Source organism: Notechis scutatus, chromosome 11 (assembly GCF_049901735.1).
Source record: "Notechis scutatus isolate UNSWTSFEM ecotype Mainland chromosome 11, rNotScu1.2, whole genome shotgun sequence".
In the NCBI taxonomy this organism is placed as follows: Eukaryota; Metazoa; Chordata; class Lepidosauria; order Squamata; family Elapidae; genus Notechis; species Notechis scutatus.
Window position 1 is genome coordinate 4,152,463 of NC_142019.1, and position 27,558 is coordinate 4,180,020.

At 39.2% G+C, this 27,558-nt stretch overlaps 2 protein-coding genes across 2 annotated transcripts in view; one reads left to right on the forward strand and one right to left on the reverse strand.

Annotated features, from left to right (window-relative positions):
- The window catches only part of CTXND1 (cortexin domain containing 1), a 413,279-nt gene that overhangs the window by 355,954 nt on the left and 29,767 nt on the right, over positions 1–27,558 (reverse strand). The window lies entirely within an intron of this gene.
- CFAP161 (cilia and flagella associated protein 161) overlaps positions 1–27,558 on the forward strand; it is a 40,569-nt gene that overhangs the window by 6,446 nt on the left and 6,565 nt on the right. The window lies entirely within an intron of this gene.

The window sequence follows — 27,558 nt, forward strand, 5'->3', positions numbered from 1 at the left end:
CTCCTTCACTAGCGTTTACCTGCGTTTTACTTTGCCAAAGTTGGCGTTTGAGAAGTTGAATGATTGTTTTTTCCAGAATATTCCCAAATGAGCTGTACTGTATCTGATCCAAATGCTCCAAAAATGAATCTACTAGACCTTAGATATATTTATTCAGAAACAAGCCTTCTTGTTTTCACTTAGGAGCTTCTCATGTTGAGTTTCTCCATCTTAAAATACAGATTTCTAGTTGTAGAGATGTTAGGAAGTGAGCCCTGCTGTATGAAGTTTGCTTTGGAGTAGACAAAATTGTGTGGCAAGACTATAGTCCTAGGTTGTGTAGTCTACAGGTCAAGACCCAGTTACCATAGAACAGGTAATTCTCGATTTAACCACCACAATTGAGCCCAAAATTTCTGTTGCTGAAACATTTGTTAAGTGAGTTTTGCCCCATTTCATGACCTTTCTTGCCACAGTTGTTAAGTGAATCACTGCAGTTGTTAAGTGAGTAACATGGCTGTTGAGTGAATCTGGCTTCCCCATTGACTTTGCTTGTCAGAAGTTTACAAAGGTGACCCCAAGACTCTGCCACCTTCATAAATATGAATCAGTTGCCAAGCATCTGAATTTTGATCATGTGACCCATGGGGATGCTGCAGTGGTCAAAAGTGTGAAAAAGAAATGGTCATAGGTCACTTTTTTTCAATGCTGTTGTAACTTGGAACACTCATATGAAATACAGCTCAGGTACTGTTGGAAGCCAAGAACTACCTGTATAGAGTATTTCATATGATATTAATCAAGGTACTGTTCTGTTCAGGGATGCAGCTTGCTTTAGCAAAACTTCAAGGTGTTAGGGTGCTAAGATGGTAAAGGATCTGGGTTACCTTGATGTCCTCAGAGGTAGCACAGATAATATGTAATGAATAATAATGAACCATGCCTACATAAGCCTTTCTGGACCAGGGAATGCTCCCATCCTTTCAAGTGATAATCAGGAACACATGGAGTGGCTTTCTCTGTTCAAGAAATGCATCTTGTTTTCTTTAAAGTGTGGATATCAGAATTTGTCATGCTTTCGCAAAGCCCACATCACCTTTGATATCTGTTGTAGTAGAAGGTGGCTTGCTGTTCGCTAGCATGTTTTTCCTGAAAAGAACCCTTTGCAATCAGAGCAAAAGAATTCTCATTAGCTATTTGAAAAAGAATTCCTTTCCTAGCACCTTGCATAAAATGACAAGCAATAGATCCACTCATGAAATGACCAAGTTCTTTCACAATTTTTACATTTTGTCTAATAAATTTATTAGACTTGCTTCACTTATAAATGGCAAACAAACAAAAAATACAAGCAGATGTTAAAGGATAACATTAATTGGCTTCTATGAATTTGCAGTAAACGTTTATTAGAAAGACTTCACACATAGAAAAGTACTACAAGAAAGTACTAAATAAGCACAAATGTGTCATTTGTGGCTAGAGAGTGTTTGCAACCTAGCCATGCCCCCTTGTCTGCAAGAAACTCAGGCTGTACAGTAGTCCCTAAGTTTATCTGAAGTCATATTTACTTCTGAATAGACATAAGATTGTGCTGTGAAATGAGCCACAATCACTGTAGTCATTGCATTGGTGATCTTACTTGGAATAAACGGTTTAAGAAAGATTGTGTGTGAGTGCATGTACATACCTTTGCCTGCCTGATCTGATTATTGATGTGTGCATAAGATTTTGAAACATGCCTACTAGGAGGTAAAATATTTTCCTTGAAAACCTTTATTACAAAATGAAAGCACTTATATACACAAGTCAAGGGTTGTCATTGACTTGTGATTTTGCTAAGCAAAATTGCTGTTAAGAAGGAGTCACATCCAGTTTTATAACTTTTTTGTTAAGCAGATAATTGCAGTTGTTAAGTGAATCATGTGGTTATTAAGGAAATCAGCTCAAAGTCAATTCCCCCGCTGACTTTACTTGTTGGAAGCCAACTGGGAAAATTGCAAATAGCAATCACATTGGGATACTGCACACCCCTGTTTTAATGGGAGTGGACTTCATCACTGCTGAAAGACAAAACATCTGACTACAGTAACTGGCAAAATCTATTCCTGAACTTCACCTCTGTCCTTGCTCTACCAGTAGAAGAAGTACCCAAAGAGGTTTTGCTCACAAAGAGTGACCAGAAATATTCTCAAAGGCTGGATGTTTATATCTAATTATTTTTCCATTTAATTGTTTAAAAAAGTCATGGTTGAACTGGGATCAAATCAAGTTTAAGGTATGGTTTTCAGCCATTTCCTAATCATGGCCATGATCTCAATCATAAGCATCTGGCATATATAACATTACATGCAATATTGCATGATGAAATGTAGAACTATGATGTCACTTCCATCTGACCCATGGATACCTAACTGTACCTTCATGTTCACTCCTTGCAGTTCTCCAAAAAAAAATAAATAGTTTTGTAGGTGCTGTTTAGGAGTGGAGCAGGCAAATTTCCTTCCTGCACCTCTTCTGCCTGTCATTTCTCTTCTATCCTTAATAGAACAACCCACGATGCATTCAAGAGATGGAGTTAATACAGCTAGGAAAACCTGGAACAGCAATAGAGACACAGACATTAGGGGTGAGTGGGGAGGTCCCAAATCCCAGCTATTCCAGCATTGCCATTTCTGTCTGTCACTTCTCTGCTCACCAAAGCCCTCCAAAACTGATAATTTAAAAAATACATGAACAGGTCTGTTTTCTGACTGCTAGATGGGGGGGGAATAGGTGTGTTGTTGGGTAGAATGATCCCTGTGGCACAGTAGTTAGAATACAGTATTGCAGGCTGAGTCTGCCCACAGCCTGGAGTTCAATCCTGACAGGGCTCAAGGTTTACTCAGCCTTCCATCCTTCTGAGGTAGGTAAAATGAGGACCCAGATTGTTGGGGGCAATAGGCTGACTTCTGAGAGTGCTGTAAAGAACTACGAAGCAATAGATAAGTCTTAAGTGCTATTGCATTTGTTTTGTGCTTGGAACCCTTCCTGAGGAGGGGAGGTGAACCTAAATATCACACGAAGCCATAATGTCCTTCATTTAGGTTAAATAACCAACTATGTAAATAGGAATCATGTTTTATTAACTCGGATTTATTGTGCTGTCATCACCCAGCCACGAAGGTTTACTAGGGAAGATACCAGTGACAAATCATTGGTTCTCCCTGATGTACCTAGTGATTGGTTGTTCCACTACAATAAGGTGGGAATTGGAGATAGAAATAATATCGACCACCTGGGCAGCAATGGTCTTGATCTTTAAAAATGTGTTTATCATGATACCCAGCATATGCTCTGGGGACAGATTAGGCTCAGCCTTTTCGCTTCGGCTTCTTTCCTAACTCTTTGAAACACTCCTAACTCAACTGTAATTTTTTAAAAAAATCTATACTTCTGTTTCTTTAAGTGTTTGGGGTTAGAGAAAAGCAACGTGTTTTGGAATATATTGGTTCATCATAAAACATTGATCTGCAGAGGCTTTTTAAAAAAATATTAGGTGTTCCTGTTTTAAACGTGTGGGGGGCAGTGGGGAGTCACCCTATATCTGGGTGGGGGGGGAAATAGCATAGGTTGTTTGATCTGGAAAGCCTGATTGTTTGCAAAGTTAATGCCTATTAAAACCAAGGGATTTGGATACGCAAAATAGCACATTCCTAGATATTCCTGTTGCAGATGGAATTTAAATAGTCTGAGGTCTTGGGATTAATTTGAAATGAAAAAGGGATAAATCAAGACATGGATGTAGTCCATGCTTGTTTGTGCTAAACTGTAATGCTCTTTGTTTAGTTTGGATTAGCATGTTGCATGAACTACCTCCTGTGGTTTAGTCAATCAACTGTGATAAAATAACATGGTTAAGCATAATGTGTGAACACAGCCTTCTCTTTAGTAAGTTTCTTTGCAGTTGCACTGTTGCAGCTTGCTTTTTTATTTGGGGGGATTAAATCTAATTATCTGTGATGACGGTATCTATCTATGGCAGAATTAGCCATAAATTTGTGTGTTGAAATGGTGCGTGGATGTGTAGAAATGGCACATTTCACTAGTACACTGTAATCCAGGAATTCAGTAGGCATTTCTGCTTGTTTCAGCTAGTTCCCAGTTGTTGGTACTCCATTTGGTCATGTTCTGCACAGATTAGTATGGGATTGTTCCGGGTTTTCCTCCATCCATGAAAATATCTATGATTGCAATTTTGCAGCTGGGTTATATTTTTATTCTGCAACATCATGATTTGGAGAGGCAGAATATTTGTTTATTCTTGCCTTGGTTACTTCAAATGGAAGTGAAAGTTACTATTTTCCCCTGAATTAGGAAAATTAGGGAAATTTACAGATGTAGAAAATGCACAGTTTCAATTTCTGTTTGGAAAGAAATACAAGATTTTAGATAATTTCCCTCTTGTTTTTTTAAAGTGCTAGTCAGATAAAAGGTTCTGTGTTTTCCCCCGACCAATTCTCATTCAGTTTGATGAAAGACAATTTGTTTTTGAACTTTATTTACAAGGAAATTAATTCTTGTGGGTGGAGTTTGGTATGCCTGTAAGGTTGTGAGATGGCAGAGGAGAGCATATGAAAGTCCAGTCTCAATAGAAAAGAATAAATGTAGTTCAGGGTTGAACTTGGTGCTCTCTGAAGTTAGTTGTTTATTGGCAGATGCTTCATTACCCAAATAGGTAACATCATCAGTGCTAGAAGGGAGTGGGATTTGCATCCTGTTGATATACAGTAGCTTGCCTTATCAGTACTGGTAAGGGTGTTTTCTCCTTGGTACTTCCTTGATTAGGCTGTTGCTTATTGCTTGATGGTTTGAGTTGATACTTCCTTGATTGTTATAGGTTCAAACCTCACTCCTTGCAGCTATGAAGTGAGTCGCATGGTCATTAAGCAAATCCAGCTTCCCCCTATGACTTTGCTTGTCAGAAGCAGGCTTGGAAAGTCGCTAACAGCAATCACATGATCCCAGGACATTGCAATCATCGAATACATGCTGATTGCCAAGTGCTGAATTTGGATCATGTGATGGTCACTCAGTGCTGTTGTAACTTCGAAAGGTCACTAAACACATGGTTATATGTCAAGGACTACCTGTAATGTTCTTGGTACTTTCTGCTGAGTTTTTCAATGTTTCATGGACTTCTAGGGTTCAAACAAGAGCTTGGCGATGTCCAAAGATAAAGGAAAAAAGTTCCCTCAAAGTCAGCCCATTTTTTTTAATCACTAGAACTTTAACTGTTGGTCGGGAAAGTTCTTCTTCTTAACAGGTTGTGCAGCCTGAAAAAGTTTGAAAATCTCTTCTTTGTACCAACATTGTTTTAAAAGACATTTCTTTCTTCAAGGGCCTTACAGTATAATATTTGGGAAAAGAACACACTACAGGATACTCTGTATTTAGGTCTGTCCTTGGTGATGGGGAGTTCACTGGATGACATTACCTCCTATCTTTTGTCTCAGTCTACCTCACAAGGTTGTTGTACACAGGAAATTGGTGGAGGGAGTGCTCAATATCACCGTATTTCAGAAACACAGATCAAGAATCATTGGTTTTAAATGGAAATAAGATGCTGACGGAAAACAGCCTGGAATGCTTTCCTAAAACAGCATTAAATGAAGAGACTCAATTGTCTCATTTTACTAATATCCCACCATCCTATTTTTAACAGTGTAGAGCACTGACTTATGTCTTAGATGCAGGATTCCTGCATTTCCCTTGATTTGAAGGTGATCAGAGAAGGGAGTGAATGAACGAGTCACCCGTTTTGAACATAGAATCATAGGTGTCCACACTTCAAATGGAAGCTAGAAGAGACCTCAGTGGTCTTCTAGTCCAATCTCCTGCTCAAGGCAGGAGACCTATACCATCCTGGTCAAATGGTTGTCCAATCTCATGTTTACAATTACCCTGGCATCCCACACTTTGATTCAGAAGAATCAGGAGAAACCCTGGATAAAGGGTTTCGACCAGTGTTGGGATTCAAATAATTTAACAACCTGCTCTCTCCCCTAATGTTTTCTTCCAACAACCAGTTCACCAAACTGCTCAGAAACTTAACAACTGGATCTCCTGAAGTGGTACGAACTTGCTGAATCCCAACACTGGTTTCAACTGCATTTCCTAACCTAGCAAGCATCTAGGTTTCTATGCCACAGAAAAAGGTGTCCTAGCAAACCCCCACAACATAACTCCAACAAACAGCATCATTTCAAAAATGACACCAAGACAAATGTTTTAAAAGTTCTCAAACAGCTTGAAGGGGGGAAAAAAATAAGAGGGGTAGGGAGAAGCTATTTTTAAACATTTCCAACGATTAATGGATGCTGATTGAGTTTGACTTTAAACAGACTGACTAATCTGGATAGTTTCATCCCAAAGTGAAAAGTGGGGGTATATGTTTTAAAATAAGCACTGCTAAAACAATCCTTTTTCCATTCATAGCATCACTCCTGCAAGCTCGCCTCTTCCTCCTCCTGTTCTTGTGCAAAGAAGTTGCAAAGGTTTCATTTCTGCCCCGCCTATCGTAATATGTAGCTTTTTCCTAGACTGACTCTTTAAAACAATAATAATAATAATGAAATGAGAAGCAATCTGCAAAAATTCAGCATCTTGCCCAGAATTCAAAGAAATCCTTTCCTAGAAGTGTTTCTGCACCCTATGAGCCCCACCCTTTTCCCACTGACTTCCTGCTGAAGTCAAGGTTTGAAGCCTTCTCTCTGTCTTCCTCTCCTTCCCGATGTCTCTGTGTTAGCTCTGACGACGTGAGAGACAAGTTTTGTGTTTTTGTGACACAAAATGCCTGACTTTGATCCTTCTTAATTAAAGAAATTCTTCGGATAAACTCTATGGACTTAATCTTTATTTTTTTCCCCTCTATTGGCCTCATAAGGTGGAGGTGTTGTCTTATTCAGCTACTGTTAAAATTCTGGCAAATGTTGTTTGGGGATAAGTTGTACTTTAGAGCGCTCTGATCAGATTTATTTTTTTCAGCCTGTCTGCGGTTTGGAAAAGCTTTTGAATTCCGTTTTCCTTGTGATCTGATGTGGCGTGTTCAGCAACAGAGCAAAACCATCTGTTGTTTTAAGTCTAGAACTACTGTCTTCTGTCTCTCAAAACCTTTGTATTGGGGCATTTTGCTGAAGATAGATAACTGTTTGCTGCCTGCCCTTGATTTAAGAACAGGAAGACCTACTTAAAAGAAATGAGTCAAGAGCTTGCAAGAGAATGCAGTCCATGTGTGCGGATGGGGAGAAATGAAGCAGCCAGTTTACAATTAAGACACATTTGGAGTATTTTTACTGGGGAAAGTTCTTGGTCACTGGGCTTTTCTTCTGTTCTGAATTGCTTCAAACTCCCTAAAGCTCCCTTTCTACAAACCTCTAGCTCCTTAATTTGGGGTTGGCTTAGTGATATGCTTGCCTCCCACTTGGAAGGTTGAGAGTTTAATCCTAGGTAGCGGCAGGTATTTCTATCCTAGGGCGCAAAGAGAAAATATCTGCTGTGAACTCTGTGTAGGTGTCAGGAAGGGCAACCGGCCAGTAAATGCTCAGCTCCATCTAGTCACACTAACTCTACCCCAGATTAAGGGACTGCAGGGTTATAAAAACAGAGTTTGAATTGGGATTTAGTGATTTTGTTTAGGGGCTAGAATTCTGAACCAAATCTATTTGTAATTCTTTGGTCCAAATGACAAAACAGCAGAAACTGAAAATAATTTGAAGACCTTACAATCATATTTCCTTTTCCCCCCCTCACCACCCCGTCAGATGCAATTTTTTAAAGTATTTCAAGTTAAAGATAGAGAACTGTTAGATATAATTTCTTACTTATATTTGAAATACTGGGCAAAACAGTAACTGGGCACAACTGTTGCCTTCGGAATCTAAATCCTGTAGCATTACAAAATACACTGTTCACTAGCAACAGTGGAAACAATCCAACTTCCTAAATCAGGGAGAACAGTTTCCAATTCTCGACAGTTGGATATATTATTCCTTGAGAAAATAACTTCAACGGGATAACTACTTGAAGTGTTAAGACTAGCTCCTATGCACTAAGCCATAATGTCATTGGCTTTAATTCTGTGAATCTGACCCTGGTGGCTTCCAATTCATTCTTTACAACATATTAATGCCAAGCAAGGATGATTTGTTCAGCAAACTGTGGTTCAACAGGCCACGCTGAGCATTATACATTTCAAAATAAACTAAAGATCTGGCCGTTTTCTTGGGGTAGTGGAATGTACAGTGCTAAAATAGGAAACTGATGAAGAACAGATCAGATTGCATCTGAGTATCCTGGTTGATTTTGGCTGATCTTGAAAAGCTAAGAGGATCCGATCTGATTAGATTTGGATGAAAGACCATAAAGGGCATCTCAAGGTGATGGACTGGTCACCAAATTAAAAACACAATGAGGTTACAGCACAACTCTTTTGCATTGTTGTAAGGAAAACAATGTGGACGCATTCTGGAAAGCTCCATGAATTGATATGGACTCAAATGAAACATCGAAAACATTCAGTTTTCTCTTGTTCTGTCATGTTCACGTCACTTTCCATGGAAGAGCAGTTACTGCATTTACTAGAAACTCTGAGAATATACCACTGTTTCTGTGATTATAATCTTAAAATTAGCAATTATGTAGGTTCATGCAGTTCCCTTGGTTGCTAAAATACCTGTGAGGGTGGGGATATTGAATAGATTAAACCATCAGCCTGGGCTTAGCATATTGTACCAACTCACCCTCTCGGCCTTTAACTGATGTGGTCAGGAGAACATAATTTGAGTGTCCATATCCTGGGTCAAACTACTGAAGGGGTTGCATTCCGTGCAATCATACTGAAGAATAATCCCTGTTCAGTGCAAACTTATTTCATATCTATGTATTTCTATCTATGAGCTCAGTTATAAGAATTGTCACAGAAGGGCATAACTCTACAAGGTGCACTGGTTACCTGTGGGTTTCCACATTTAATCTTAGGGTCAGTGATAATCTATGAAGTCCTGTCTTTAGAATGGTATGTATACTGTCTACCTTCCCTTTCTTAAGCTGTCAGTTAGATGCATTTTATGTCATGCCCTCAGTTTATGAGGCTTTACATGACTTCTACCACTCCGAGAATGGGTGGGCATACCCTGTTCTTAGCCAGTGTGTATCCTGTGTGGTGTTTTAAGTTTTTACCTGGTGGCAAAGTATGAAAGCATATATATCTCAGGGTTGAGTTAACTATAGGACTGCTTCTCTTCAAATTGTCTTTGCCTGTCTTAAAAGATATAACAGTGTAGGCACAGTCCAAGGCCAATCTGAGATCTTGGGAGGCATGTCCTTAGCCTCGCGGTTAAGACCTGATCTTGTTTACTGGAAGATTGGAAGTTCAAGGCCCAAGTATCACGCAACAGGGTGAGCTCCTGATTCCTGCTACCCTAGCAATTAGAAAGTATGCAAATGCGAGTAGATAGTGGGAAGGTAACAACGTTCTGTGTGCCTCAGTGTATAGCCATGCTGGCCACATGTCCATGGAAGTGTCTTCAGACAATGCTGGCTCCCTTGGCTAGGAAACAGAGATCAGAACCACCCCTAGAATTGGACATGACTAGACAGGGAAAAACTACCTTTTTTAAAACTACTCCCCAGAGATCCATATGGTCCCATCCAGGTTCTGCTTTAGGAAAGTATTGAAAATCTGTTTTGTTTCCCACCCCCCCCACAAGCCATAGGATGTGATGTCTTATTATCCTACTGAGTGATGACTGATCAAGAATTACTGAATCTCCTTTTAAGTACTTCCCCAGAATATTGGTTATTTTTTAAACCTTTGGCATTCTGATTTCTTTTATTGAGGTCATTTTTGTTTAAAAATAAAATGCCAGACTTGTTGAATCTTCTCTTTCCTATATAATTGTAATAAATAAAATTTAACTCATCCACTATGGAAATAATATAGCGGGTTGTACAACAAACATTTCAGCTTGTGGGGAAAACTCCTCCTTTTTTTTTTTTTTTTTTTAGTGTCAAAGGTTCACAACTGGAGCCAGGTGCAAAGTGATTCAAAATGCAGACATGACACTTAAAAAGGAAAATGATAAGATGCTTGTGAATGAAGCTCATCCCCAGAAATTAATTTCTGGCTTGTACATCCCCTTTTTCATGAATCCCAACTAATTCTTTGAATATTAAAAAAAAACCAATTCCACTTCCCCAAATAACACCACCTTTTGTTTCAGCAGCCAATTTCTAAGAAGGAAAGGGAGAGAGAGAGAGAGAGACTTTGGCTGAATTTGTACATCATGCTAAACTTTTCTTTGTTTTTTTTTATTATTTAATCCCCGGAGGCCAGGTTAATATAAGGTATAAACCATAGTTAAACAAAGCACAGTTCCTGGGTTTGTGCCATGGTTAAAAAAAAGTCAACCACATCATGGCTTAGCCCTAATTGTAAACATGATATTTTGGTTGCTGTTGCTATCTGAGGAAGGACCCCCAACTTCAAAGGCCACCGGAAGAACAATTGTCTATTTGGGAATTAAGAGTAGCTCTGCAGCCTTAAAATAATGAGTAGCAGCTGGGCTTGGGTGGGGTTGAGGGAGCTTCCTGAATAAATGCCCCTCCCTGAGCAGAGACAGATGCTTGGGTAATGCATCAACAGCCTTCTTCTTTGGAGTTCTGTGTATCAGCTTTGTCATTGTCCTATTGGACCTTCGCTTGGTTGAATCTTGAATTTGCTACTTGAGCAGCTTTGAATTCTGCTTTTTGATTGTGTCTCGGCTAATGTTACTGTGAGTAAACTGAGATAATTCAACCTTGGAATATGTGCTTAATCTTTACCTTGAGAGTTTTTTTTTGTTTTTTGTTTTGCTGGAAGCATAAATTGAGATGGTGGAGCAGGGGGTGAAAGGAAATGCCCTTGGAGCTCCTATCACCTACTGCAGCCCGTTCAAGAGATAAGCACTAATGACAAGGCCCTCCCAATCTGTGGCAAATTTCTGACTGCTATCAGGTTGGAGTACAAATGGTAGAATCATGGCTCTACAGAGCCGGCATTCTTCCACAGACTTGCAAATGGGCTACATCTGTGTTTTTCAAACTTGGCAACTTTAAGATGGGTGGACTTTAATTCCCAGAATTCCCCAGCCAACATTTGTACTCGTTTGAATAATGTTTTTAAACAGCTTCTTATGTGGGAGCACTCTTCAGGCCCATAGATCCAGAATCCATGGCAACAATACTACACAACACACCCAACACTTAAGTTCAAAATACCCAGAATCATGAACCTAAGTGATCAGTCTTGGGACTCGGCAGAGACCGTAATGCCAGACCTAAAACCATAGCATTCCCATACATACAACCAAAACTATGGATCTGGATCTTTGCCATTGAAAAAAGAACAACTAGAGAAGATGCATGAAACTATCTTCTTCAAAGGAATAAAATTCAAAAGGGAAGAAAGCAACACGCTACCCTTCCTGAATACATTCCTGAGTTTAAAGGACTATATTCCCTCGATGAGTCTCCATTATAAAATAGCAATGTTTAATGTCTCCCACACATGTATTTGCCTGTACATAGTTACCTCTTCCCCTGTCTGGGTCCCACAGAGATCATGTGACCTAAGCAACATCAGTCTGGCTGCATTTGCATAGTGTTTCCGGACCGTTTAATAGCTCTCTTGCATCCTCAAGCAGGCTGCCATTCTGCATTTTCCCCTCTCTCCCCATATTGGTCCTCAGTTATGCTGGAGAACTCGGTTACTTAGCAAAAGCTATTGGTTTCCTGTTGTTAACAGGATATGTTTCCTCCACAGCAGCAGTTAAAAAAACAGGCTGAGAAATTATTTCAGCCTAGACTTCATCCATTTCCTGTAAAAGGAGGAAAAAAGGCCCACTGCATTCCCTTTGGGCTGTCTTTCCATCTTTTCACTTGGAAAGTTCTTTCACTTTCAGATGGGATGAACTTATGCTTTAAAAAAATATTTTTTTTTTTGGAAGAGCAAAAGCTCTGTCAACCAACGGGTGTACAACTTGGGAATGGGGTTCCCATGTGACTTTTTAAAGCATGATTTCTAAAACTTATAGCAAGCCTGTTTGGTTTAGTTATTAAGGCACCAGGATAGAGACCAGGAGACTGGGAGTTCTAGTTCTGTTTTAACCATGAATCCAACTGAGTGACATTGAGTCAGTCATTGTCACCTAGGAAGAAGGAGACAACAGCAAAAAAAAAACCTTTGCCAAGGATAGTCCAGGAAGTCACCAGAAGTCAAAAACTTCCTCAAAAGGCAGCAAGCAAACAGACATGATACCAACAGTGTGATGGAGGAGTGTGGCTGCCATGGTTGGTTCTGGTTCTGGTTTCACAATGTGGGTGCCCTTTCCATGAACAATTGCACATGTGAATGCAAAGTTGCCATGTCAGATCTACGCTGTAAGTAACGAAACCATTGGGCTCAGATGAAAAATAGCCTTAAGAACAAAAACTGCCCTGTACTACATCCCACATCTGAAAAATATAAAGAGGGCTCTTATATGAGGCTATCTATGCATGCCACATGCTCTCATGGTTTAACTACTGCTTTCTTATTAAACCCTTTGGGGGATGGTATTCCATAATATACCTGGATAAATCCGGTTGGACTAGTTTGTGCTTTGCAGTCCTTTGTAAATGCAGCCAAACTGGATTTTAGGATTGCAGCTTTAAAAGGTGCACCTCAGTGTCCTGTTACCTGCTAAGACAGTGTTTCTCAAACTTGGCGACTTTAGGACTTGTAGGCTTCGACTCCCAGAATTCCCCAGTCATCAGTCTGGGAGTTGAAGTTCACGTATCTTCAAGTTGCCAAGCTTTGTGGCTGGGTGGGGGGAACCCCACATTAGACTATAAATTACCTTGGATCAGATTTTTCTGAACTAAAAAGATTCCTTTAGCGTGATCTGGGTATGAGTGAAACCCTTTCAGCCCTATTGGCTGATTTAGGCTGCAATAGCTCTTCTATAGATCTCAGCAAAAATGTCCCTAGAAGTAGAGCAGAGTTGCCCAAAATAGAAAGAGGTCAATAGTTAATTGAAAGAAAAGAAAAAAAATCCCATGATAGGTTTGAGCTAGCAATAATTGATGCCATAAAGAGACTACAGTATTTGTGTTCCTCTTAAGCTCCTAAGAGCCAATTAAATACAATGAGTTTAAACTAATTCTCTTGGGCTATTCATAGAAGACTCTGTGTGCATGTGTGTGTGTTCACATTTTAATGCTTATTTTGCTTTCTAACTCTGGCCTTTGCGGGACTTTGTAGTGATTGAATTATAGAGTTGAAAGAGGCTATTGTGACTAACAAGGAGCTCAAGCTCTCTGCTCTGGGCAGAATCCACAATAAATTAAATAAATTACATCTCCCTGAAGACATGGGGCAAAAAGAAAGGACACCATTGGGTCCGCCATCAAATCGCTCTTCCCATTACGACATACTCTCTAGCTTTCAACCTGTGTTTCTTTTCTTATAACTGGAGGCCATGATTCTGTGTCCTGTTTTTTTTTTTTCTTTTGTTCTTTGAAAAGTGTAGTTTCAGAAACCAGCCAAGCCAGTTTTAAAGGACAACCGAAGGTTTTGTTTGCTGCTGAATGAGATGCTTGAGTGCTTCCAGACAAGCTTTTTGATTGGTGTTTTTGAAACTTGGCAACTTGAAGATGCATAGACTTCAGCTCCCAGAATTCCTCAACTGTGCTGGCTGGGGAATTCTGGGAGTTGAAGTCCACACATCTTCAAGTTGCCAAGTTTCAAAAACACTGATTTAGATGAATTGTTGCTTCACTTATGGATGTTTCCCTTACATGCAGGGGGGTGGGAAATCATTTCAAATACATCAGACATATTTTCACTAGTTCTAATCTGGTGCTGGTTCAACTAGCTGTTGATACTCCATGTAGATGTCTAAAATGGGTAACTTAATACAGAGCCCAGGGCAAATCTCAAACTCTAGACACATGGTAGCAGTGAAATCTGAGCTTGTTTGAATATTCCCGTACCAGGGACGAAAAAAAATCAAGAGTCAGGCAGCATCTTTTCCAACTCACAAATTTTATTAAAAAGTACAAGCTGCAGTTCTCTTCGACAGATGCCTAAAATGGCTAGGCTGATGTAGGATTTAAATTGGGGTGGAAGGAAAGGACAAGAAGAGGGACTGGTTATACAGATTGCAAGGGCCTTATCAATTGACAATTGGGATGGGTTAAAACCCTTCATGTTTGTTCAGATGAGATAGCCCGAAATGTTTGATGCAAATGAGTTCAACAATGTCTTGCTCAGCGACACTGTTGAAGGTCTGCTTTTTTCAAAACAGTCAGTTCAAGTTCTGCCACAAAATCTCTTGCAGGTTAAAATGCTCTAACATTAGTTTGTCCTTGTTTTGAGTCACAATATCAAATTTACTCTCATTAATTATTTTGCACAAATTTGGGGTTGCTTGTCCTATATAGAGTCCAGAGGGAGATTGCTGACAGATGGCTCTAATCTTATACATAGTTAACAGATAACAGATAATCAGAGTTGGAAGGGACCTTGTAGGTCATCTAGTCCAACCCCGCACCCAAGTGGGAGACCCTACACCATTCCTGACAGATGGCAGTCCAGTCTCTTCTTGAAAGTCTCAAGTGATGATGCTCCCACAACTTCCGAGGGCAACTTCTGTTCCATTGGTTGATTGTTCTCACTGTCAGAAAATTTCTCCTTATTTCCAGGTTAAATCTCTCCTTGTTCAGTTTCCATCCATTATTCTGGCCTACAGGCGCTTTAGAAAATAGATTGACCCCCTCCTCTCTGTGTCATCCCCTCAAATATTGGAAGACTGCCATCATGTCTCCCCTGGTCCTTCTCTTCCCTAGACTAGCCATGCCAGGTTCCTGTAACCATTCTTAGTATGTTTTAATCTCCAGTTCCCTAATCATCCTGGTTGCTGTTCTCTGTACTTTTGCTAGAGTCTCAACATCTTTTTTATAATGTGGTGAACAAAAAAATGTAGAGGCTTGTACGAATACTGTTGGTATAGATGTGGAGGAATCTGGGTTTGTTGTAGAATCTGGTTCTCATTATTTTTATTGCTCTTGTTAGTGTTATTGTTCTGTAGGTGATCCTCAACTTACAACCATAATTGAGCCCAGAATTACATTCATAAGTTGTGATGATTATTAAGTGGGCCCATGCCTAATTTTATGATTTAGTTTGCAGTGGTCATTAAATGAACCTGTTTTCTTCAATGGATAGGGTTTTTTTCCAGAAACCAGAACTAAATTTCCAAAAATGGAAAAAAGATGCTAAAAATCACAATCATGTGACTTTAGGATGCTGCAAATGGTCATAAATGGGAGCTAGTTATCAAGTACCCAAAGTGCAATTATGTGATTTGGGGAGGGGGGGAGAATGCAGCCATCAGAACTTCAGAACTGGGACATAAATAGTTCTGGGGAAGTACATCATAATTTCAAATGGTCATTAAGCAAGGACTACCTATATTGTTTCTTGTTGCTTGTGAGATTTGCTTCAGATGCATCTATAAAAACAGCCAATGGACTATGATAAAGGAGAAAATATTTGCAGCTTAGGGTGCAATCAACGAAGGGGTCCTTGGTGCTCTCTGAACTTGGTTGTTTTCTTGCAGGCATTTCATTACCAAGCTAGGTAACATCATCAATGCTTGATGGAATTGGCTCTGCATGGCTCCTTACCAAGGACTGGTCTTTGGTGCCAAAGCAGCCAACTGAGGATGTGGAATGCCACAACATCAAGCTATCCTTGGCTTGATAGGTCACAAATTGTACATACACTTAAGTTGCAACCAAGTTATAGGATCAGCAAAATCATTAGCTGGGATTTTTGCAGGACTGCACTGTTTCAGATTGAGGGGGCCATTTCGGTTCTCCCCCACACACAACAAAACATTTGGGAGAGCCTACAGACTGATAAAGCTAATCTAAAACTAAATTAAGAAAATACACAGGGAAGTTCATTTCTAGATAAACTACATCTTGAAACACAGAAGAGAGAAGAAGGAATATCTTGTTTTTTAAAAAACAGAAAAATCCCATTTTTTTCTGATAGTAAGTCAGGTGAGGAACAAATACAGGGAAAGCTTATCCTCCCTTTCTCTTTCTCTTCCCATTTCCTGTTGTGCTGAACATGAATTCAAAGGTAAAAAGGGATGATGAAATTTCCAACCCTCCTTTTAAGAAAAAAATAAACCATGAGATTATTTGTTTTGCTCCCTACAGAATCTACTCCGACACAAATAGAATGGTTGCAAGAAGCAGGCTCACTGAAGTGTCTTAGATATGTATTTCTGCTTGGGCCACTTGAGCTGATAATTAGTTGTTTGATCCATCCAGGAAGAGGCTCTTAAAATAAAAGTAATAAGTTATTTAGATCTAACCCTTTTCTCCCTTTGATCTCAGGCGACACAGGATGCTTCAAGTGATACAGTTCAGATGACTCACCCCCAAAGTCCCGTTTTGAGGAGTTTCTGGCATGGAAATATTAGTCTGGTGGTCTTATCTGAAACATTCATAGCATGAGTTTTCTTTAGAGTCTCCATTAAGTTCTCAAACGGTTCTTGAGATCTCAGGGAAGAGCGTCCAAAACATTTAGGACCAAAAATATTTGTGAGAGTTGATTCTAAAAAAGCCTTTTGGAGGACTTCTACATTTTATTTGCATTATTGGCATATTAGTAGGAAAGGATTTTCTGGGAGGGGAAAATCTAATTTGGAAAGGAAGGGAAATCCTTTCCATAAGCTTAGAATTCAAAAGGTACAAAACAGAATAGGAAGAAAATCAAACAATGATTCTTTCTTATTCTACCTAGTAAATTCAAGTAAGAAAGTAAGGTGGTTTTTTTTTTTATGCCTTTAAGTCTGAACTGACTCCTGATAACCACTCAGACATGTCCCTGAAGTTTTCCTGGCAAAATTTCAGAAGTGGTTTGCCATTTTATTCTTCTTGGGAGGGAATACTGGCCCAAGGTCAAACATCTGGAATTTGTGCCTAAGATAAGATTGGAATTCACAATCTTCCAGTTCCTAACCTGGTGTCTTAACTGTTAGAGCCATCTGGTGTTCCAAGGTTGTTCTATGTGGTAGGACCATTTCTGATAAACAAATGGTATTAAAAAAGCAAAGCAAACACTTTAAAAATTTGTTTTAAAATTTGACTACTTTTTGTTTGCCACTTGTTTGGAATGGTTTAGGATCTCCTGCTTGAGCAGGGTGTTGGACTAGAAGACCTCCCAGGTCCCTTCCAACTCTGTTATTTTGTTTATGGGGAAAAGTCATACCAGAATCCCTCTGGCTTTGTGAGAAAGGCTCTTTCTGTATATTAAGCAATTAATAAATTTAAAACCGATCCATCACACTAGATAATGACCTGGATGATTGTGAATCTCCATAGACTTGTTGGGTGAAGCAGATTTTGCATTCTTTGGTCCACAGTAAGTTCTAATGGCAGCTGTCGATGACTAAATATGAAGCATTAATATGTTAGTATCCCTATTAATATATTGGCAAGATTAGTTTTAAGCTCTTAAAACTCAAATCACCTTTTGTTCTCTTTTTGTGTACTATATTCTTTTTCTGCTCTCTTCTAATGAGTGGAGAGCTTTATTCATCAAATCCTGCCACAGAGAACTCTAAGAACTGTAAACAACAGCTTGAGTGTTTCATTCATAAATACCAAAATAGCTTTTGATTTCATAACTATTGTTTGGTGATTCCAGCTAGATCAAGATAATTTTTAGGCAGTTGAATAGGCTGAAAAATGAAGAGCGTAGAATGACATTATCCTTCCTGCCCCAAATTCATGTGTTTTGCAGAATTCATTCCCAATTCTTCAAGGATAAAAAAAACAACACGTAGCCAACAGAAAGAGACTTCCTTAAAATCTATATTTCAAAATAGTAGATGAGTTTCCTTCATGTAAATCGCACAGTGAGTCAGATAGGTTTTTAACAAAACAAGCTGTGGAATGAATTAAGAACAATTTTCCCACCCTTCCCTTCTGCTAAAATTTGGACAAAAAGCTTCATCTTGGACCCACCCAACTAGTTATTGCCAAGTGCAAACATTTAAAAGGTGGGTAATTTCTATATTTTCCCTTACCCTTTCACCCCGATTTTAATGACATCATGTTCATGTGACATTACTGCAACTGGCAGATTATTGCATGAAAAAGCTTTCTATAAATATCTCCACTATTAAATGAAAAAGCGAGCGCGGGGGTGGAGGAAGAGAGAACACAGTTGTGTTGCAATCCACACGAGAGCTCAGAGCTGGGCGCTCTGTCTCACCAGATTGTTCTCGAAACCTGCCTGGTTAGGGAGCCATCCGTGGTACTATGTTTTCCCATTTCTTTGAACAATGTTCAAATCAGAAACATGTGCCACACCCCATTTCCCCGCCACCCCCACCCCCAAAGGCAGGGAGGATTATGCCTTCTGCAGTCTGTAGAAGATGAGAGGCTGATAAAAATGAAAGTTTGAAAGAGTATGAAATCATGATAAATGTCTGATGTCAGGCGCAAAGAATCAGGATTACATGTTAAGTTCCTGATTTATTGCTCATGTCTATACACAAGGATCTAGTCAACTAATGGTCAGCATTAAATTGGTGCTAGATAAGAATCAATGGAATTCAAAAGGGGTCGGACTTAAGACTCTTTGTGGTAATGTAATGAATCCAGGCTGATGCCTCTCTTGACTCCGATGCCCAGGCTCTGTCTTCCTTCTCCTGCATCAATGTCAAAAACAACAATAGTCCAAAACCAGGCAGGCTGCTGTGCATTTTTATTATTTGTTATTTATTAAATGTATTTGCCACCCATCTTGCTCTTAAAGTCATTTTTAAGCAAAAGGGCATCAGAAGGGAAGCTACACATGGAGATAGATGAATTATAATTACACCATGAACTTCCATAACTGTGGCTGTCCTAGAACTCTGCCCCTCCCCCAAAAAATATGACGAAAATCCTCAATGCTGTCGAACAAGATATTTTGGCTCAATTTTGGCCAACACTAAGTTATAATTGTGCAATGTGCCGATCTAAAAGTGAATGACTCTCATTAAACTTACAGCGTACTGCAGGTTGCTTTACCATGGCTTACTCAATCATCTGGATAAGTTTTAAGATATGGTTGCATCAGCTGAATAAGTTATGAATCATGTTTTGCAAACTGGGGGTTAAGGTGCTAGACAAGACCAAAAAAATCTTATGTGTCCACCCTCAGAAGCTTACAGAATGATTTGGGGCCAGTCATATTAAACCCAATCTATACTTTATAGAATTGTTGCTGTGGCTGCCTGGAAGCACCTTTTAGGAAACATGGGCACCCAGAAAATTTAATTTAAAAAAAAATGGGAGCAGGAAGCACCTTATAGTCTACCTGGAGTGGTTCTCCAACAAAGGTAGAATATACATCTTTTAAAAATCAAATCAATGTGTGCTGTATTTTAGAGAATGTCATCAGTTTTCCTGTTAGTTTATCTGAGACAGGGCTGTGTGCTTTTCATTTCTTATGGTGGGGAGGGGATGTGATCTTGAGGGAGGTTTAGCTATATTGGGAATGATGTTTAAAAAAAACAACCCTCCTTTCATTCATTTTTAATGCATGCATTAAATCCCCGACATGGATGAGAACATACCAATGATCCATCCCCTTTGATGGCGAATTTAAATAAATAAAACCTCCAACAAGAGTGGAGTGGAAAGCATTTTGCCCAAGCTGACAGCATGGATGACATCATAGCAAGAGAATGTACAGAGTGCTGCAAATCTAGCCTGCTGGTTTGTATTAACTGCTCTACTCAGCCTGTTCCCTGAAGTTGGAATTAGGAGTGACCAGTTTGAAGGGGAAAGGGCAGTGCTAAGTGTTAAAGGGAGCAGGAGAAGAAGAAACAACAAGGTAGCCTTCAACTTAGGACCACAATTGAGCCGAAAGTTTATGTTGTTAAGTGAGACATTTGTTAAGTGAGTTTTCCCCATTTTGCGACTTTTCTTGCCACATTTTGTTAAGTTGTTGGAAGTTAAAACCCACCCCTCTCCTAGGAAAATGAAATATTTTAGGATATACTAAAAGGCAGAATATTTCCCCTAAAAATAGTAGAAACTTAGAAGCAGAAACTCACCCCACAAGCAGAATCTCAGCCCCCCCTCTTTGCTAATGGGCCATTACTCTGGCCTAGGCCAGCCTATTTTACATAACAAAGATCTCCAGGTAGAGCTATAGGAATTGCCCAAAGCCCTTTCATTACATCATCATCCAGCAAGGTTCAACCAAGCCTGGGATTCAGGACGGCCCACAGAGTTGCCCCTGCAAGGCCACATGGGAGTCTGACCACCAATCAGAATACAAGCTCAAATTCAAATCCCAACAGAGGGTATAAAACCCAGGCACACTCAGCATGAAGCATGTGATCGTCCTTTTCACTTTGGAGCTCCAAGCCATGTGGTCCTGTCCACCATTAAACCATCTTTCCAAACAGCCTCCATGTTTCCAGTGTCTTTTTCCCCACTTGGAACTGAACCCAGAAGGATATTTCTTCCAACAAAGTGAATCGGTGCAGTTGTTAAATTAATAACATGGTTTTTTAAGTGAATCTGGCTGTGAGTCAGTCGTCAAGCATCCGGATGTAAATCACAGGACCATGGAGATACTATGGTCGTAAATGTGAAAAACGGTCATAAGTCACTTTTTTCAGTGACGTTGCAACTTTAAACAGTGTTGTAAGTCAAGGACTACCTTTTCAAAATTTCTTAAGGTTGAAACTGGATTGCTGCTTGAGTAACCAAAGCTGGCCCAGGTTAATTTAGAAGCAAGCCTCAGTATATCTATGGGGTTTACACTTAAGCATTTAGGATTGCAGCCAGAGTCCCACTGAACTCAACTGGGATTTGAAAGTGCTGGCTAAAAGTTTAAATATTATGCTAAGCTGATAGATGGTTTGTTTTGTTTTCAGCTTAGCACAAATCATGAATCCAGCCATTGTGGTTTGTGAATCACAGATACTGGCTGAGCAATGTTAAATGAAGCCAACTGATTCATTCAATAAACTACATTTAAAACAAACCCTGTTTTATCAAGTCAGAAGAGTTGTTGAAGAACTTGCAGATCGCTTAGTCCAGGGGTCCCCAACCGCCGGTCCGCGGACCGGTACCGGGCCGCGGAACAAGCCTTACCGCGCTGGTTGCTGGGCGCCGCCATCTTTTTGGTAAAAAAGCAATTTTTTCAAAAAGATGGCGGCGCCAGCGCTTGGTGAGCTTTTCCGGTAGAAAGCCATTTCTACCCGAAAAAGCTCACCAGAAGCGCTTGCCGCATTATTTTTGAAAAATCACTTCCAGTGACGCCACCGGAAGTGATTTTTCGTCAAAAAGATGGCGGCGCCCAGCTGATGCTGGAACCGGGCCGTGGCGCCAGCTGACGCCGGAACCGGGCGCGGCGTAAAGGTTGGGGATCCCTGGCTTAGTCTATCTTTGACTCACTACAGGAAATCTAACTTTGGATTTAACACTGAATATAAAGCCAGTAAGAAAGAAACATGTGGAAAGACTCAACCACAGATATAGATTAAGAGAGTTGTAGGTCATCTAATCCAACCCCCTGCCCAAGCAGGAGACCCTACACCATTTTTGACAGATGGCAGTCCAGTCTCTTCTTGAAAGTTTCCAGTAATGAAGTTCCCACAACTTTTGAAGGCAACTTCTGTTCCATGGGTTGGTTGTTCTCACTGTCAGAAAATTTCTCCTTATTTCCAGGTTGAATCTTTCCTTAATCAGTTTCCATCCATTGTTCCTTGTCTGGCCTTCGGGTGCTTTAGAAAATAGCTTGACCCCTTCCTCCTCTCTGTGGCAGCCCCTCAAATATTGGAAGAGTGCTATCATGTCTCCCCTCTCCTTCTCTTCACTAAACTAGCCGTGCCCAGTTCCTGTAACCATTCATCGGATGTTTTAGCCTCCAGTCCCCTAATCATCCTGGTTGCTCTTCACTGCACTTTTTCTAGAGTCTCAACATCTTTTTTTATAGTGTGGTGACCAAAACTGGATGCAGATTCTAGGTGTGGTCTTACTAAGGCTTACAGTTCCAACTGGGAAACTACAGGTTCCCGGTTCCCAACGTACAGCCACAACTAAGCTCCAAATTTCTAAGAAATTTGTTGTCTAAGAAATGTCTGTGCGAGACATGTGTTCAGGGAGTTTTGCCCCACTGTTTGACCTTTTTTGCCACAGTTGTTAAGTGAATTGCTGCCATTGGTAAGTGAGTAACAGGGTGGTTTAAGTCTGGGAGTTGAAGCCCACAAGTCTTAAAGTTGCCATGGTTGGAGACCCCTGTTTTAAGTGAATCTGGCTTCTCCATTGACTTTGCTTGTCATAAGATCACAAACGGTGATTGCATGACCCTGCCACTGTCATAAATATGAGTCAGTTGCCAAGTGCCTGAATTTTGATCATGGGACCACGGGGATGCTACAACGGTCATAAATGTGGAAAACGGTCATAAGTCAACTTTTTTTCAGTGTTGTAGTAATTTTGAATGGTCAGTAAATGATCTAATATAGTTGTGTCTACTACAGCTTCTTTTTCATATAGAAAAGAAACCAGATGCAAAAATGCTACAGAATGAAATAATAAACTTCAAATTAAAATAATTTTCCCCATCTCTACCCTTAACAATATTATTATTGACAAGTAGCGATGAGAATTATGCACTAAGAGCAAAATTGTCAACACTAAACCACACCTGATTTAAAATAACTCCAAAGAACACATAATAACCATTTATAACCCATCTGAGATCTGAAATTACACAATTCTGATTCATCCTAATCTGCAGATGCAATAATTCTAAATTTTTAAACAGTACCAGTAACGAATAACAAGGATGCACTTTTTCCCTCCTCTCTTTCAAACATCCTCTTTCCCCACCCAGCAAAACATTTAACCACTACAATCAGTGGAACTTGGAATCACAAGCTCTTAATCACAAGCTCTTAATCGTAATTGCTTCCAGATGCTCAGTGATATGACTTGAGAGGAAAGCAAAGGAGAAAGCGGGGAAAGGAGGAGAGGAAAGGAAAGGAATTCTGCCGAAGAAATGCAGGGACGATTCCTTCAGGACCTGAACTGCTTCCAGCATTCTAATATTTTTTTTATTTATTTATTTTATTTGGTTTGTCAATTGCTTACAAGATAATAGGTATAAGTAAAAGCATAGTTATGAATACATGGATACATATAAGAAAAATTAAAAAATAAATAAAAGAAACAATAGGACAGGGACAGTAGGCACGTTGGTGTGCATATGCACGCCCCCCACAGACCTCTTAGGAAAGGGGTGAGGTCAATAGTAGACAGTCTAAGATTATTAGAAGCAGACAACAATGACCAAATTAAAGCAAGAAAATAAAAAGCTGTAGTGCAGCAGGTAGAGCCAATTACAACATTTTAAAAAAGGTTCGCAAAGTAGGTTTATCAGACCCCAAATCTGTTTTTTTTTTACTAAGATGAATACAGGTAATCCTCAATTTACAACCATTTGTTTAGTGACCAAAGTTACAGCAGCACTGAAAATAGTGAATTACGACCGTTTTTCACAGTTATGACCTTTGCAGGATCCCCATGATCATGTGATCAACAGTCAATGCTTTGGCAACTGGCTCGTATTTATGACAGTATTGCAGTGTCCCGGGATCACATGATCCCCTTTTGCGACCTTCTGACAAGCAAAGTCAATGGAGAAGCCAGATTCACTTAACAACTGGGTTGCTAGCTTAACAACCACTGTGATTAACAACTGTGGCGAGAAATCTCGTAAAATGGGGCAAAACTTGCTTAACTGTCTTGCTTAGCAACAGAAATTTGGGAGTCAATTGTGGTCATAAGTCAAGGACTATCTGTACTGGTCTAAGACTGTAATCAGTTGACTGACTGACTTACCTTTGATTAACTATAAAATAAGCATAAGCTTTATTTATTTTATCCTAATAATGGAAATGGTTGCCAACCAACAGAATGGCCCTGATGGAAAAGTTAATATTAGGAAGGTAACTTGGACAGGAATTAAATTCCTTAGTAACAAAAATATTTCACATTCCAATCAAGATTGAGGCTCATAATGCCTGCTTTGTTGTTTGCCCGTTCATCCTATTGTGAAACTTCATCCGAATTTCCCTCACGCCCCAAAATTCTCCATTCCTTTTAATCCAAGGCTAATCAAATGCCAAACTTTGCAGGTGTCCCAAAAGAACTGAGCATTAGCTACAATCCTCGTGTCCCATATTTCTTACAAGGGCATTTTTCCCAGGCATTATATCACTGGGTGGGAACTCAAAAATGAAGCCAAGTTAGACGGTTAAAAAGAAAAAAGAAAAAGGGAATGCCGAACTTTGGATCAGCTCTCCCTCTCCAGGGCTGTCCTGCAACTGACAGACATGCGCACACCAAACACCTAAAAATGGGGTGATGGTTTAAGCAGGGCATCTTCCCAAAATGTAATGATTGACAAACTGCAGGTTCATCTGTTGTTCACAAGTTTGGAGCCAACCACTTTGGAAAGCAAAAGGGGATTTTGACTTAGAACCAGGCAAGGTTATTTACAACAGAATCACAATGCACAACAACAGCAACAACAACAACAACAGAATTTGACCCCCAAATCCCTTCTATAGATTTCCTGCCATGGTCCATTATCCAGTCATTTCTGTAGAGGTTTTTAACAGATTAACCGAGTTGGAAGGGACTTTGAAGGTCATCTAGTCCAACCCCCCTCCCCTAACCCAAGCAGGAGACCTAAGTCTAAGGATAAATAAACAATATGGTTCTACAAAATAGTTAGCTGTTTATTGTCGTGTTCTAATAGTCAAAATCTCTGGCTTAAAACAATCGCCTTATTTTGCCTAATTTCAGGACCACTTTTTTTTTTTAATGGCAACCTTCGTTTTTGTGTATGACATCTGATGACTCCCTGGCCGAGTCTAACATTTTAGAGGTTGTTTGCCTCCTTTTTCCTAGGGCTGAGAGTGAAGGATTGGGTCAAAGCCACCGAGCTGGATTTGTACTAAAACTGGGACTAGAATTCCTGGTCACCTAGTTTCTAACCCAGTGCTTTTCACCATTACATCAAACTGGCCATAAATGTTTGCATTCTCCTGCTCTTTTTTTATGAATATAGAAGGAAGGAGAAACTGGGGGGGGGGAGTAATTATGGGTAAAATTAGTGGCAAAAGGAGTCAAGGACAACCCTCAATTTACTTTTGTGAAGTTTTGTCTTCCCAGCTGTGAAGAGAAGGATGACTTGCATATAGGAAGGAGGCTCAGCCTGGGTGTGTCCTTCCCAACAACTATGAATAGGTGGAAAACTTAAAAACAAAAATCCCCTTGATGGGGAACTTCCTGCCAAAGAGGAAATGAACCGCCGAAATGGGTGTTCAAAGATGCACTTAACTGATACATTTCTCCCAAATGCCAAAACAACACCCCCTCCCCCCTTCCCACTATTTGGTGTGGCCATGCTGATTAAAAATAGAATTGATCCAACTCTGGGTAAAGGCAGATTCAAAATCAATTTCATGGATTTAGAAAACAGGGAGTGATTCCAACAGCAGGCTTTCAATCTTTTCCATGATAAAGCAAAACAAATAATATGGGCCATCCACTAGCCATTGATGTATTGATTATTGATTATGATTAATATGTCTTATGGGAAGTAATTTATTTCAAAATAATTGCCTGCCTTTCTCTACCTTTCTGTAACATGTTTGTATCACACACTTAAGCTGTGTTTCTTAAATTAATTCCTTTTGGGGGGGGCTTGCATGACACACTGAATCATAAACTAGCCACAGTGGCTATGTTTGTCCAATTCTTTAGATTAAAATATAATTGTGCATTTAATGTGTCATGATAACCAGCTAAAATGGCTGAATAGAATGTCCAGATAATCACAGGAAAGCATTCTGAAAGTAGCAACAATTATCTCTGGTTTATTATTAAAACAACTGTAGAAGATTTGATACATACCAGTTTTGCTAAAGAAAAAAATGTTTCGCTAAGCTTTGCTTGAATTGCAGAAGAAATGTGATAACAATTATCCAAAAATTAAATAGCTAATATGTGATGTCCAGAACAGCCCAATTCTACTTGAAAACAAGCCCTTCTGATTTTAATAAGACCTGTTCTCAGAGAGATCTTCAAGATAAACTTATAAAATTGCACTTAAGTTTCAGCTTCCCTTTAAAGATGCCTTGTATATGTCTTCTGTACAAATATCCAGAGATTAACCAGCCAATCTAATTAAAACTGTGTTTTAACAAAACCTCACATGCACACAAAACACAAGTTTGAATTCAAAACACAGATTTTTTTTTTTAATGATCCTAGGCAGTTTAATTAGATTATTATAAATGGGGCAATCTCTACACTCTACAAGTTGGTCCAAACTCTTAATTTGGAATTCTAAATAAACTTAAGCAAAAACAAATGTTTATCCATTCCAAGTATTCATAAGTATCCAATATTCATATTCTTATTCATAAGTATAAGTATAATAATAATATATATAATATATTATATATATGTATATGTATGTATGTATATGTATATGTATATGTATATGTATAATAAGTATGGATACTTATTCATAAGTATCCAGTAGGAGGGTTTTATGATCCAGGGATCAGTTTTAAAATAAACAGCCATCATGTGCATTGTCTCAGATATTCCAGAAGATGGCACTGTTGTATACTCTTTAATAAGCCTGCTGGTGCAAAGTTGTGAAGTTTTAAATATGTTGTTCTACTAAATATACAAATAATGATGTTTTAATACTGCATATGATCTGCAGTATGTCAGATATACTAAAATATACAACAACAACAATGCACATTATACATGTCTCTAATAATGACCAGAATAAATAGGAATTTGTTCTAAAAAGTTCCAGAAAATAATATATTAATTCTTTACCAACAATACACTATTCATTCGACTGGTCACTCTTTAGAATGCCACAGGACACTTTGTTCTGTTTTTATATTTAGTACTCATTGGTTTTAAAGTTGGATATAGTAAAAACAAGCTTATTTGGAACAGAGTTCTTGATGAGAATATCAAACTATCCATTATTTGAATGATGAGAATTCATATATTCACTATCATGTTGTCACATTATGACAATGTAAACACTGTGAAATCATCATCTTTGGTTTCCAGCTTGGATGTCCCCACTTCCCTTCCTCACAACTAGTATTTTATTTATGTGCTTTTAAATTTTCCATACATACCATTTCATCTACTGTGGGTGGGTGAAGGTGGTGTGAACCCAGACATCTTAGTTAATTTGAAATGTTTTTTATTGCATCTTTCAAGATGTGGAAATTTTTATTGCATCTCTCAAAATGTAGGAAGATCAGGATCAATTCGTCCTTGTTTGTTTGGTAAAAACATTTGCGGTCAAGTTAAGACTTTGACTTTTAAGCTGTTATGGCTGTGTTGAATGGATTCTGTTTTTTAAGCCAATTCATTAAC